Source organism: Nycticebus coucang, chromosome X (assembly GCF_027406575.1).
Source record: "Nycticebus coucang isolate mNycCou1 chromosome X, mNycCou1.pri, whole genome shotgun sequence".
Classification (NCBI taxonomy): domain Eukaryota; kingdom Metazoa; phylum Chordata; class Mammalia; order Primates; family Lorisidae; genus Nycticebus; species Nycticebus coucang.
In genome coordinates, this window is record NC_069804.1 from 63,131,275 (window position 1) to 63,145,251 (window position 13,977).

At 37.3% G+C, this 13,977-nt stretch overlaps 1 protein-coding gene across 4 annotated transcripts in view; it reads right to left on the reverse strand.

Annotated features, from left to right (window-relative positions):
- Positions 1-13,977, reverse strand: part of PFKFB1 (6-phosphofructo-2-kinase/fructose-2,6-biphosphatase 1) — a 74,141-nt gene that overhangs the window by 38,240 nt on the left and 21,924 nt on the right. Inside the window, exon 1 of one of the 4 annotated variants that reach the window (XM_053579895.1) lies at positions 10,988-11,090. The exons of the other annotated variants lie outside the window; for them this stretch is intronic. The gene's annotated coding sequence lies outside the window, so the exon portion shown is untranslated. Of the gene's footprint in view, positions 1-10,987; positions 11,091-13,977 lie in introns of those variants that run through there. 4 annotated transcript variants of the gene reach the window in all.

The window sequence follows — 13,977 nt, forward strand, 5'->3', positions numbered from 1 at the left end:
CACTAATGAATATCGGCGCAAAAATATTCAACAAGATCCTAACAAACAGAATCCAGCAACACATCAAACAAATCATACATCATGATCAAGTTGGCTTTATCCCAGGGTCTCAAGGCTGGTTCAATATAAGTAAATCTATAAATGTAATTTAGCAAAGAAACAAAGTAAAAAACAAAGATCATATGATTCTCTCAATCGATGCAGAAAAAGCTTTTGATAACATCCAACATCCCTTCATGATCAGAACACTTAAGAAAACTGGTATAGAAGGGACATTTCTTAAACTGATAGAGGCCATCTACAGCAAACCGACAGCCACTATCATACTGAACGGAGTTAAATTCGAATCATATCCACTTAGATCAGGAACCAGACAAGGCTGCCCATTGTCTCCATTGCTTTTTAACATTGTAAGGGAAGTTTTAGCCACTGCAATTAGGGAAGAAAAGGCGATCAAGGGCATCCACACAGGGTCAGAAGAGACCAAACTTTCGCTCTTCACAGATGATATGATTGTATATCTGGAAAACACTAGGGACTCTACTACAAAACTCTTAGAAGTGATCAAGGAATACAGCAACGTCTCAGGTTACAAAATCAACATTCATAAATCAGTAGCCTTTATATATACCAACAATAGTCAAGCTGAAAAAACAATTAAGGACTCTATCCCATTCACAGTAATGCCAAAGAAGATGAAATACATGGGAGTTTCTCTAACAAAGGATATGAAAGATCTATATAAAGAGAACTATGAAACTCTAAGAAAAGAGATAGCCGAGAATGTTAATAAATGGAAAAACATACCATGCTCATGGCTGGGAAGAATCAACATTGTTAAAATGTCCATACTACCCAAAGCAATATACACCTTAAACGCAATCCCCATTAAAGCTCCACTGTCATACTTTAAAGATCTTGAAAAATCAATACTTCGTTTTATATGGAATCAGAAAAAACCTCGAATAGCCAAGACATTACTCAAAAATGAAAACAAAGCAGGAGGAATTACACTACCAGACCTCAGACTTTACTACAAATGGATAGTGATCAAAACAGCATGGTATTGGCACAAAAACAGAGAAGTAGATGTCTGGAACAGAATAGAGAACCAAGAGATGAACCCAGCTACTTACCGTTATTTAATCTTTGACAAGCCAATGAAAAACATCCAGTGGGGAAAAGATTCCCTATTTAACAAATGGTGCTGGGTGAACTGGCTGGCAACCTGTAGAAGACTGAAACTGGATCCACACCTTTCACCACTAACCAAGATAGACTCTTACTGGATTAAAGACCTAAACTTAAGACATGAAACTATAAAAATACTAAAAGAGAGTGCAGGGAAAACCCTTGAAGAAATTGGGTTGGGTGAGTTTTTTATGAGAAGGACCCCTCGGGTGATTGAAGCACCTTCAAAAATACACTTTTGGGACTTGATAAAACTAAAAAGCTTCTGCACAGCCAAGAACACAGTAAATAAAGCAAGCAAACAGCCCACAGAATGGGAGAAGATATTTGCTGGTTATGTCTCTGACAAAGAGACAGAGAACTCGAACGCATTAGCAAGAAAATAACAACGGATACCATCACAGGCTGGGCAAGAAAATTGAAAAGAAACTTCTCCGAGGAAGACAGGCAAGCGGCCTTCAGACATATGAAAAAATGCTCATCATCTTTAATCATCAGAGAAATGCAAATCAAAACTACTTTGAGATATCATCTAACTCCAGTGAGACTAGCCTATATCACAAAATCTCAAGACCAGAGATGTTGGCGTGGATGTGGAGAAAAGGGAACACTTTTGCACTGCTGGTGGGAATGCAAACTAATACATTCCTTTTGGAAAGATACATGGAGAACACTTAGAGATCTAAAAATAGATCTGCCATTCAATCCTGTAATTCCTCTGCTGGGCATATACCCAGAAGACCAAAAACCACATCATAACAAAGATATTTGTACCAGAATCTTTATTGCAGCCCTATTCATAATTGCTAAGTCATGGAAAAAACCCAAGTGCCATCGATCCACGAATGGATTAACAAATTGTGGTATATGTACACCATGGAATAATATGCAGCCTTGAAGAAAGATGGAGAATTAACCTCTTTCATGTTTACATGGATGGAGCTGGAACATATTCTTCTCAGTAAAGTGTGTCAAGAATGGAAGAAAAAATATCCAATGTATTCACCCCTACTATGAAACTAACTTGGGACCTTCACATGAAAGCTATAAGCAAGGTACAACCTAAGAACAGGGGGATGGGGGAAAGCGTGGGGAGGGAGGGGGCAGGTGGGTAGAGGGAGGGGGATTGAAAGGATCACACCTGTGGTGCATCTTACAAGGGTACATGTGAGCCTTGGCAAATGTGGAATGTAAATGTCTTGGCAAAGTAACTAAGAAAATGCCAGGAGGGCTATGTCAACTAATGAGATGAAAATGTGTCAAATATTCTATGAAACAAGTGTATGGTGCCCCATGATCATATTGATGTACACAGCTATGATTTAGTAAAAAAAAAAAAGTTCTGAAATAGCATCAACCATACAAAACCTCCCTAAAAAGAAGAACACGGGACCAGATGATTTCACGTCAGAATTCTACCAAACCTTTAAAGAGGAATTAGTACCTACATTGCTCAACTTGTTCCAAAAGGTAGAAAAAGAAGGAAGACTACCCAACACGTTCTATGAAGCAAACATCACCCTGATCCCCAAACCAGGAAAAGACCCAACAAGAAAAGAAAATTATAGACCAATATCACTAATGAATATAGATGCAAAAATATTGAACAAGGTCCTAACAAGCAGAATCCAGCAACACATCAAACAAATTATACATCATGACCAAGTAGGTTTTATCCCAGGGTCTCAAGGCTGGTTCAACATCCGTAAATCTATGAGTATAATTCAGCACATAAACAAATTAAAAAACAAAGACCATATGATTCTCTCAATTGATGCAGAAAAAGCTTTTGATAATATCAAGCATCCCTTCATGATCAGAACACTTAAGAAAATTGGTATAGAAGGGACGTTTCTTAAACTGATAGTGGGCATCTACAGCAAACCCACAGCCAATATCATATTGAATGGAGTTAAATTGAAATCATTTCCACTCAGATGAGGAACCAGACAAGGCTGCCCATTGTCTCCATTGCTCTTTAACATTGTAATGGACGTTTTAGCCATTGCAATTAGGGAAGAAAAGGCAATCAAGGGTATCCATATAGGGTCAGAAGAGATCAAACTTTCACTCTTCGCAGATGATGTGATTGTCTATCCGGAAAACACTAGGGATTCTCCTACAAAACTCTTAGAAGTGATCAAGGAATACAGCAGCATTTCAGGTTACAAAATCAACATTCATAAATCAGTAGCCTTTGTATATACCAACAATAGTCAAGTTGAAAATACAGTTAAGTACTCTATCCCATTCACAGTAGTGCCAAAGAAGATGAAATATTTGGGAGTTTATCTAACAAAGGATATGAAAGATCTCTATAAAGAGAACTATGAAACTCTAAGAAAAGAAATAGCTGAAAATGTTAACAAATGGAAAAACATACCATGCTCACAGCTGGGAAGAATCAACATTGTTAAAACGTCCATACTACCCAAAGAAATATATATTTGAATGCAATCTGTATTAAAGTTCCACTGTCATACTTTAAAGATCTTGAAGAAACAATACTTCATTTTATATGGAATCAGAAAAAATCTTGAATAACCAAGACATTATACAGAAATAAAAACAAAGTAGTAGGAATCACGCTACCAGACATCAGACTATACTACAAATGGATAGTGATCAAAACAGCATGGTATTGGCACAAAAACAGAGAAGTAGATGTCTGGAACAGAATAGAGAACCAAGAGACGAACCCAGCTACTTACTGTTATTTAATCTTTGACAAGCCAATGAAAAACATCCAGTGGGGAAAAGATTCCCTATTTAACAAATGGTGCTGGTTGAACTGGCTGGCAACCTGTAGAAGACTGAAACTGGACCCACACCTTTCACCATTAACTAAGATAGAGTCTCACTGGATTAAAGATTTAAACTTAAGACATGAAATTATAAAAATGCTAGAAGAGAGTGCAGGGAAAACACTTGAAGAATTCGGCCTGGGCGAGTATTTTATGAGGAGGACCCCTTGGGCAAGCAGCTTCAAAAATACACTACTGGGACCTGATCAAACTAAAAAGCTTCTACACAGCCAAGAACACAGTAAGTAAAGCAAGCAAACAGCCCTCAGAATGGGAGAAGATATTTGCAGGTTATGTCTCCGACAAAGGTTTAATAACCAGAATCCACAGAGAACTCAAACGTATTAGCAAGAAAACAAATGATCCCATCGCAGGCTGGGCAAGGGATTTGAAGAGAAACTTCTCTGAAGAAGACAGGCACGTGGCCTACAGACATATGAGAAAATGCTCATCATCTTTAATCATCAGAGAAATACAAATCAAAACTACTTTGAGATATCATCTAACTCCAGTGAGACTAGCCTATATCACAAAATCCCAAGACCAGAGATGTTGGCGTGGATGTGGAGAAAAAGGAACACTTCTACACTGCTGGTTGGAATGCAAATTAATACATTCCTTTTGGAAAAATATTTGGAGAACACTTAGAGATCTAAAAATAGATCTGCCATTCAATCCTATAATTCCTCTACTAGGCATACACCCAGAAGACCAAAAATCACATCACAACAAAGACATTTGTACCAGAATGTTTATTGCAGCCCTACTCATAATTGCTAAGTCATGGAAAAAGCCCAAGTGCCCATCAATCCACGAATGGATTAATAAATTGTGGTATATGTACACCATGGAATATTATGCAGACTTAAAGAAAGACGGAGACTTTACTTTTTTCATGTTTACATGGATGGAGCTAGAACATATTCTTCTTAGTAAAGTATCCCAAGAGTGGAATAAAAAGTATCCAATGTACTCAGCCCTACTATGAAACTAATTTGTGGCTTTCACATGAAAGCTATAACCTAGTTACAACCTAAGAATAGGGGGAAAGGGGAAAGGGAGTGGAGGGAGGGGAAGGTGGGCAGAGGGAGGGGGATTGGTGGGATTACACCTGTGGTGCATCTTACAAAGTTATACGTGAAACTTAGTAAATGTGAAATGTAAATGTCTTAGCACAATAACTAAGAAAATGCCAGGAAGGCTATGTTAACCAGTGTGATGAAAATGTGTCAAACGGTCTATGAAACTAGTGTATGCTGCCCCATGATCACATTAATGTACACAGCTATGATTTAATGAAAAGAAAGAAAGAAATAAAGAAACATTTGGTCAATGACTTCTCTTTGACCCATCAGAGAACTGAGGTAACAAACAAAAGTGTCACCCTGAAATATGAAATGTCAGTTTCAGAAAGAAACAGCATCTAAGATTAGCTTATTTAGAGCAGAAGACAGGGTTCTAGAAGCGAGTTAATACTTACATACTATAACAACCTTACACTTATACATTTGACTACTTAAAATATATAGACCAATTCCTTGAAACCACAACCTCCCACAACTAAACCAGCACAAAATAGACAATCTGAACAGTCCTATAAACATCAAATTAATTTCATTCAATGTAAATTCATCAGAAATAGAAATCTCTAGACCCAAATGTGTGTATTTAGAAAGTTTACGACACTTTTTTTTATTGTTGGAGTTTCATTGAGGGTAAAGAGAACCAGTTTACATTGATTGCATTATCAGGTAAAGTCCCTCTAATAGTTGTGTCCCACTCCCAAAAGGTGTGTCACGAACTGTGACCTCCCCACACCCTCCCTCCTTTCCTCTCTCTGCTCTCCCCTTCCCCCATACTCCATTGTGTACTAAATCATTAGTTGTCCTCATATCAGAATGGAATACATAGGATTCTTGCTTCTCCATTCTCGTGATACTTTACTAAGGATAATGCATTCCACTTCCATCCAGGTTAATACAAAGGATGTAAAGTCTTCATCTTTTTAATGGCTGAATAGTATTTCATGGTATACATATATCCCGGCTTGTTAATCCATTCCTGGGTTGGTGAGCATTTAGGCTGTTTCCACATTTTGGCAGTTGTAAATAGAGCTGAAATAAACAGTCTAGTACAAGTGTCCTTATGGTAAAAGGATTTTTTTTTTCTTCTGGGTAGATGCACAGTAATGGGATTGCAGGATCAAATGGGAGGTCTAGCTTCAGTTCTTTTGAGTTCTCCATACTTCCAAAAAGGTTGTATGAGTTTGCAGTCCCACCAGCAGTGTAAAAGTGTTCCCTTCTCTCCACATCCATGCTAGGATCTACAGTTTTGATTTTTGTGATGTGAGCCATTCTTACTGGCGTTAGATGATATCTCAGGGTGGTTTTGATTTGCATTTCTCTAATAATTAGGGACAATGAATATTTTTTCATATGTTTATAAGCCATTCATCTGTCTTCTTTAGAGAAGGTTCTATTCATCTCTCTTGCCCAGTGATCTAAGGGATTGTTGGCTTTTTTTATGTTGATTAATTTGAGTTCTCTGTAGATACTAGTTATCAAGCTTTTCTCTTATTCAAAATATTCAAATATCATTTCCCATTGTGTAGGTTGTCTATTTGCTTTGGTTGTTGTCTCCTTAGCTGTACAGAAGCTTTTCAGTTAAATTAAGTACCATTTGTTAATTTTTGTTGTTATTGCAATTGCCATGAAAGTCTTCTTCATAAAGTTTTTCCCCAGGCCGATATATTCAAGGGTTCTCCCCATGCTTTTTTTGAGGATTTTTTTATCATTTCAAGCCTTAGAATTTAGGTCTTTTATCTATCTTGAATCAATTTTTGTGAGTGGAGAAAGGTGCAGGTCCATTTTCAGTCTTTTAAATGTGGATATCCAGATGTCCCAGCACCATTTATTGAATAGGGAGTCTTTCCCCAAATGTAAGTTCTTGTTTGGTTTATCAAAGATTAGGTGGCTTTAAGATGTTAGTTTCATATCCTGGTTTTCTATTCAGTTCCAGATGTCTGTGTCTCTATTTTTGTGCCAATACCATGTTGTTTTGATTACTATGGCTTCATAGGACACCCTAAACTCTGGTAGGCTGATGCCCCCAGCTTTATTTTTATTACTAAGAATTGCCTTAGCTATACCAGGTTTTTTCTGGTTCCATACAAAATGAAGAATATATATATATATATATATTTTTTTTTTTTTTTAAGACAGAGTCTCACTATGTCACCCTCGGCAGAGTGTAGTGGCATCACAGCTTACAAAAACTGCTAACTCTTGGGTTTAAGGAATTCTCTTGCCTTAGCCTCCCAAGCAACTGGGACTACAGGTGCCAGCCACAACTCCTGGCTATTTTTTTGTTGTTGTTGCAGTTGTCATTGTTTTTTAGCTGGCCTAGTCCAGGCTCGAACCTGCCAACCTTGGTGTACCTGGCTGGTGCTGTAACCACTGTGCTACAGGCACCGAGCCTAAAATGAAGAATTATTTTCAAGGTAAGTCTTGAGAGTATCATGTTGGTATTTTAATAGGGATGGCACTGAATCTATAGATTGCTTTGGTAGGTATATATATTTTAATACTGTTGATTCTTCCCAGCCATGAGCCTGGTATGTTCTTCAATTTGTTAATATCTTCTGCTATTTCTTTTCTTAGGGTTTCATAATTTTCTTTATAGAGGTACTTCACCTCTTTTGTCAGGTATATTCCTAGGTATTTCATTTGCTTTGAAGCTACTGTGGAGGGGATTGTGTCCTTAATTAGCTTCTAATCCTGGCTGTTATTGCTGTATACACAGGCTACTGCCTTGTGGACACTGATTTTATATCTTAAGACATTACTGTATTTTTTGATAACTTCCAGGAGTTGAGTCTTTGGGGTTCTCTAAGGATAAGATCATATCATCAGCAAAGAGTGAGAGTTTGATTTCCTCTTCTCCCATTTGTATGCCCTTTGTTTCCTTCTCTTGTCTGATTGTATTGGCTAGAATGTCCAGCACTGTGTTGAACAGTAGTGGTGATAGAATACAGCCTTATCTAATTCCAGTTCTAAGTGGAAAAACTGTCAGTTTTACTCCATTCAGTAAAATATTAGCTGTGGGTTTGTCCTAGATAGCTTCCATCAGTTTAAGAAATGTGCCATCGATGCCTATATTCTTAAGTGTTCTAATTATAATGGATGCTGTATTTTATCAAATTTTTTTTCTGCATCTATTGAGAGGATCATATGGTCTTTGTGTTTAATTTTCCACAAATCACATTTAAGGACTTGCATATGTCAAACCAGCCTTGCATCCCTTGGATGAAACCTACTTGATCATGATGTATGACTTTTTTGATGAGAAGCTGTAGTCTATTGGCTTGGATTCTGTTGAGAATTTTCACTTCTCTATTCATTAGTGAAATTGGTCTGAAGTTCTCCTTTTCAGTTAGGTCTTTTGCTGGTTTTGGTATCAGGGTAATGTTTGCTTCATAGAACGTGTTGTGGAAGATTCCTTCCTCCTCAATTTTTTAAAATAATTCCTGCAGTACGGCCATAGCTCTTCTTCAAAAGTTTTATAGAATTCTGGTGTGAAGATTTCTGTACTAGGGCATACCTTTGTTGGGAGTTTTTTTTTATTGTTTCTTTGATCTCCATGCTTGAATTGATCTGTTCAGGAGATCTATTTCTTCCTGGCTACATCTAGGGATAGGGTGTTATTCCAAATATTGATCCATTTCCTTCACATTGTCAAATTTCTGGGCATAGAATTTCTTGTAGTATTCAAAGATAATCTCTTGTATCCCTGTGGCATCTGTTGTTATTTCCCCTTTGTCATTTCTGATTGAGGTTATTAGAGATGTTACTTTTCTATTTCTAGTTAGTCTGGCCAAAGGTTTATCTATTTTATTTATTTTTTCAAAACAACTTTTTGTTTCATTAATTTTCTGAATGATTCTTTTGTTTTCAATTTCATTAATCTCTAATTTAATTTTGGATATTTATTTTATTCTGCTGGTTTTAGGCTTAGATTGTTCTTCTTTTTCTAATTCTGTATGATGGTTTGTGAGTTTGTTGATGTGCCATCTTTCTGTTTTTTCAGATGGAGGCATCCAAAGTGATAAATTTTCCTCTCAGCACTGCTTTTGCTCTATCCCACCAGTTATGGTAGCTTGTGTTTTCATTGTTGTTTTGCTCAAGGAAGTAAATTATTTCCTCCTTTATCTATTCCTGAACACAAATATTATTCAGTATAAGGTTGTTTAATTCCTATGCCTTTGTGTGGGGACGAACATTTTTGTTGGAGTTGAGTTCTGCTTTTATTGCCTTGTGATCTGAGAAGATACACAGTAAAATTTCAATTCTTTTGATTTTGCTGTTTGATTTGTGTCCTAGGAGATGATCGATTTTGGAGTATGTCCCATGAGCTCGGAAGAATGTACATTCTTTATCTTGAGATAGCGTGTTCTATATACGTCTATCAAGCACAGTTGTTTTAGGGTCACATTTACGTCCCTTGTATCTTTCTTTAGTTTTTATTTAGAGGACCTGTCTAGCTCTGTAAGAAGAGTGTTAAAGTCCCCTGCCATTATGACATTATGGGATATCATGTTGTTCAGACTAATTAAGGTCTGTTTCAAGAATCTGGGAGCATTTAAGTTGGGTCCATAAATATTTAAAATTGAAATGTATTGTATTTTTCCCTCGACCAATATGAAGTGTCCATCTTTGTCCTTGTTGAATTTAGTTGCTGTAAATGTGCTTGTATCTGAGATTAAGATTTCAACCCCTCTTTTCTTTTGAATTCCATTTGCTTAAAAAATTGTCTTCCATCCCTTAACCCTGAGTTTTAATTTGTCCTTCAAGGCTAGGTGTGTCTCCTTCAGGCAGCAAATAGATGGCTTGTGTTTTTGTATACAATCAGTTGCCTATATCTCTTCAGTGGAGAATCCAAGCCATTAACATTTGTTGAGATAATTGATGTTCTATTCCACTTATTTTGTGGCATTCTATTGCTCAGTTTTATCCTTCGCATCATTGCGGAAGCTAGATTTTGTCTTTTAGTTTCTAGGTATTTAGTTTGCTGGTGGTCCATTGTGATTGTCTGTGTGTAGAATAGATGTATTTCCTGTAGAGCTTGTTTTATTGTGGCAAACTTCCCAAATGTTTGCATATCAAAGATTTGATTTCTCCATCAATTTATTTATTTTATTTTTATTAAGTCATATACACATAGATCATGAATACATTTATGCATATGTGGGGTACAATGTATGTGGATTTTTTAATACAATCTGACATGCTTACATTAAACCAATCAACATAGCTTTACCCTCATTTACTTATTGTGTTAAGACATTTATGTTCTACACTTGACAGATTTGACTTGTACCCTTGCAATATGATCCATAGGTGTGGTCCCACCTTTTACCCTCCCTCTATAAGACCTTCCTCCTCCTCTCCCTTCCCACTCCATTTCTCTCCTTCATCCTGGGCTATAGTTGTGTTCTGTCATAAGAATGTGTGAGTAAATACAAGTTGGTTTCATAGAAGTACTAAGTACATTGGATACTTTTTCCTCCATTCTTGAGATACTTTACTCAGGAGAATATGTTCCAGGTCCCTCTATGTAAACATAAAAGAGGTTAAGGCTCCATCTTTTTTAAAGCTGCACAGTATTCCATGGTATACACATACCACAATTTATTAATTCATTCATGGGTTGATGGGCACTTGGGCTTCAGATCCTCCAATTCCTCTACTAGGAGTATATCCAAAAGACCAAAAATCACTTTGCAAAAAAGATATTTCCACCAGATTATTCATTGCAGCTCAATTCTCCATCAATTTTAATGTTTACCTTAGCAGGATATAGAATTTTGGGCTGAAAATTGTTTTATTCATGTAGATTAAAGATAGATGACTATTGTCTTCTTGCTTAAAACATTTCATTTGAGAAGTCCGCAGTCACCCCAAAGGATTTGCCCCTGTAGTTCAATTTGCACTTACCCCTGGCAGCTTGCAAAATCTTCTCTTTTGTCTTGACTTTGGATAGGTTCTTCACAATGTGTCTTCAAGAAGTTCGATTTGAGTTGAGATGACCTGGATTCCATATCCCTCTGAAAGGAGTGTGTCATAATGTTTGGTGATATTTGGGAAATTTTCATTTATGATATCCTCTAGTAGGGCTTCCATGCCTCCAGGGCATTATTCTTTCCCTTCTGGGATACCTATAATTCGTATGTTTGAAAGCTTCATGAACTCCCACAATTCTGTCAATGAAAATTCCTCTCTCTCTCTCTCTTTAACTGCCTTAGTTAGCCCAAGAGCTGTACCCTTTACCTCTGAGATTCTTCTGCATGGTCTATTCTATTACTGATACTTCCTACTGCATCTTTAAATTCCCTGTTTGACTGCTTCAATTCCTTTAGTGCTGCTATATCTTTACTATATTCTTCATATTATTCATCTTATTTCATTGTTTTTTAATTTCCTTTTTGTTATTTTCCACTTTCTCAGCAATTTCCTTCATTGTTTTGACCATACATATTTTAAATTCCCCTTCTGTCATTTCCACCAATTCTTTATAGGTGGAATCTTCTGCAGTTGCTACCTCATGATCCCTTGGTGGGGGGTTGTCCTGGTCTGTTTTTTCATGTTGCTAGGATCTTCTGCTGTTTCTTCCTCATGAATGTTTTTATTTTTATCTGTTTCCTTGTCCTACTTTTTCCTTTCATTGCCTCTTGCTCTTTAAGTTACCGTGCCTCTGATGTAAGGTGTTGAAGTGTCCTTTTTTCTAAAGGACTAAAAGGATGAGAAGAGTGAAGATCAAGAAGGGATAAAAGATTAATAAAAGGAGAGAGAGGAAAGAGAAAGGAAGGGGGTGAGTAAAAATGAAGATTTACAAAAAGAAGAGAGGAACAGAAAGAGAGACAGGAGTAATAATGGTGTACATTAGGATACTTTGACCGACTCCCACAAATCTCAACCTCTGGGGGTACTGGGTTGGGTGATTCCCTTGATGTCTACAACTCTTTGCCAGCCTGAGCAGACACAGGACCCCACCTCCATCAAATAGAGAATAAAAGCAAAAATACTACAAATCAAACAAAAAAACAAAAACAAAAACAAAAAACATGTAGAGATAAAATTTGGGGAAAAAATATCAAGGGCAGAAAAACTAGCAAAAATGAAGTCCTTATTTTTAAAGAAGGCAATAATGCAAAACTATATTTACATGAAAAACATGAAGAAAAAATAAGAAAAAGCTGGGGGCAGAAATTTGAAAAATAAAAAAAGAAAAACATTTTTTGAAAAGAAAAAACAAACATACAAACTCACAATACCTACAACTTCAAGAATAAGAAAGAAAGAAAGAAAGAAAGAAAGAGAGAGAGAGAGAGAGAGAGAGAGAGAGAGAGAGAGAGAGAGAGAGAAAGAAAGAAAGAAAGAAAGAAAGAAAGAAAGAAAGAAAGAAAGAAAGAAAGAAAGAAAGAAAGAAAGAAAGAAAGAAAGAAAGAAAGAAAGAAAGAAAGAAAGAAAGAAAGAAAGAAAGGTATATATCTCTTGCTGAATATTGGAATATTGCCTGGGCAACACGTGATCTTCTGGGATATGAGGTGCTAATCACAATAAAGCTATATAAGATGGAGAATGGAAGACTCTGCTGACTTCTTTGCCCTCAAATTCTGCAGGATTGGGATCCTGGATCTCTCCTCACCCTGCTTAATATACACACCTCAACCTTTCCAAACCATGTCCCTTGGCTAAGAAGTGGCTATCCTAGTAAAGAGTGTGTTGCTCTCATCTCTCCGGAAGTTGCTGCTGGCTTGTCAGGTGCACCAGAGTGGCCTTGCTCTAGGACCCTGAGGGCTGAGCCTGCAAGGCAACTTTCTCACAGTGGCTACACATAGCCTGTAGCCGAAAAGCGAAACCTCCATTCTGCTCTGGTGGCTCAGTCCTGGCCTCTGGGTGACATTCAAAGTCACTTGCTCACTGGCCTGGCTCTACAACCCTGCAGGCCGAGCCTGCAAGGCAGCTCTCCCACAATGGCTGTGCGGCCTACAGCTGAACAATGAAACGTCCACTTTGCCCCCAGCAACTCTGCCCCATTTCCTGTTCAAAGTCACTTGCTCACACTCCCAAGGTCTCCAGAGGTAAATCAACCAAGTGCCCAAGTCCAAAAAGCCACACAGGGAAGGCCTTCCCTGTTTGTACATTCTCACCACTGCTGTAGCTGCTGTCCCCCGTAGTGGCCACAGCTGGTGGCTTCAGACTGAATGCAAACACTTGCCCCTTCTCCACTGTTTTCATCCTCCTCCTGTGGTCCCTAGGCCTCCTGATGCTTCCGTGTGCCCCTGAAGGGATGATTCTGGGCAAAGCCCACAATCCTGAGGTGCCTGAAGTCTTCTCTACCTTATCTCACCATGCCCAGTTTCAAAAAACTGTTTCTCCTCCTCCATCTTGCTCCACCACCCCCTCCAAGTTTACCACACTTTCAAAGAATAATTAACACAAACTTTGGATAATCTTTTCAGGGAAGCAAGAAAAGAGGGAACATTTCCAAATGATTTCATGAGGTCAGAATTATCTTGACACCAAAGCCAGAAACATGGAGTACAAAAATAACGCCAAAGCCCTATAATCAATATCTCTCATGAAGTTACATGCAAAAATTCTCAATAAAATATTGGCAAATAAAATCCAACATTACATGAAAAGAATTACACTTGATCCTCTGTATCTGTGGGTTCTGCATCCATGGACTCATCCAACAGCAAATTGAAATATTTTTTTTTAAAAAAAAAGAACCCAGAAATGACAACAAAAATAATACAGTAAAAACCAATACAATATAACAAATATTTATATGGCATTTACATTGTATTATGTATCATAAGTAATATAGAGATGATTTAAAGTATATGATAAGATATATGTAGATTATACTCAAATACTAGGCCATTTATATAAGGCATTTAAACATCTAAGGATTTTGG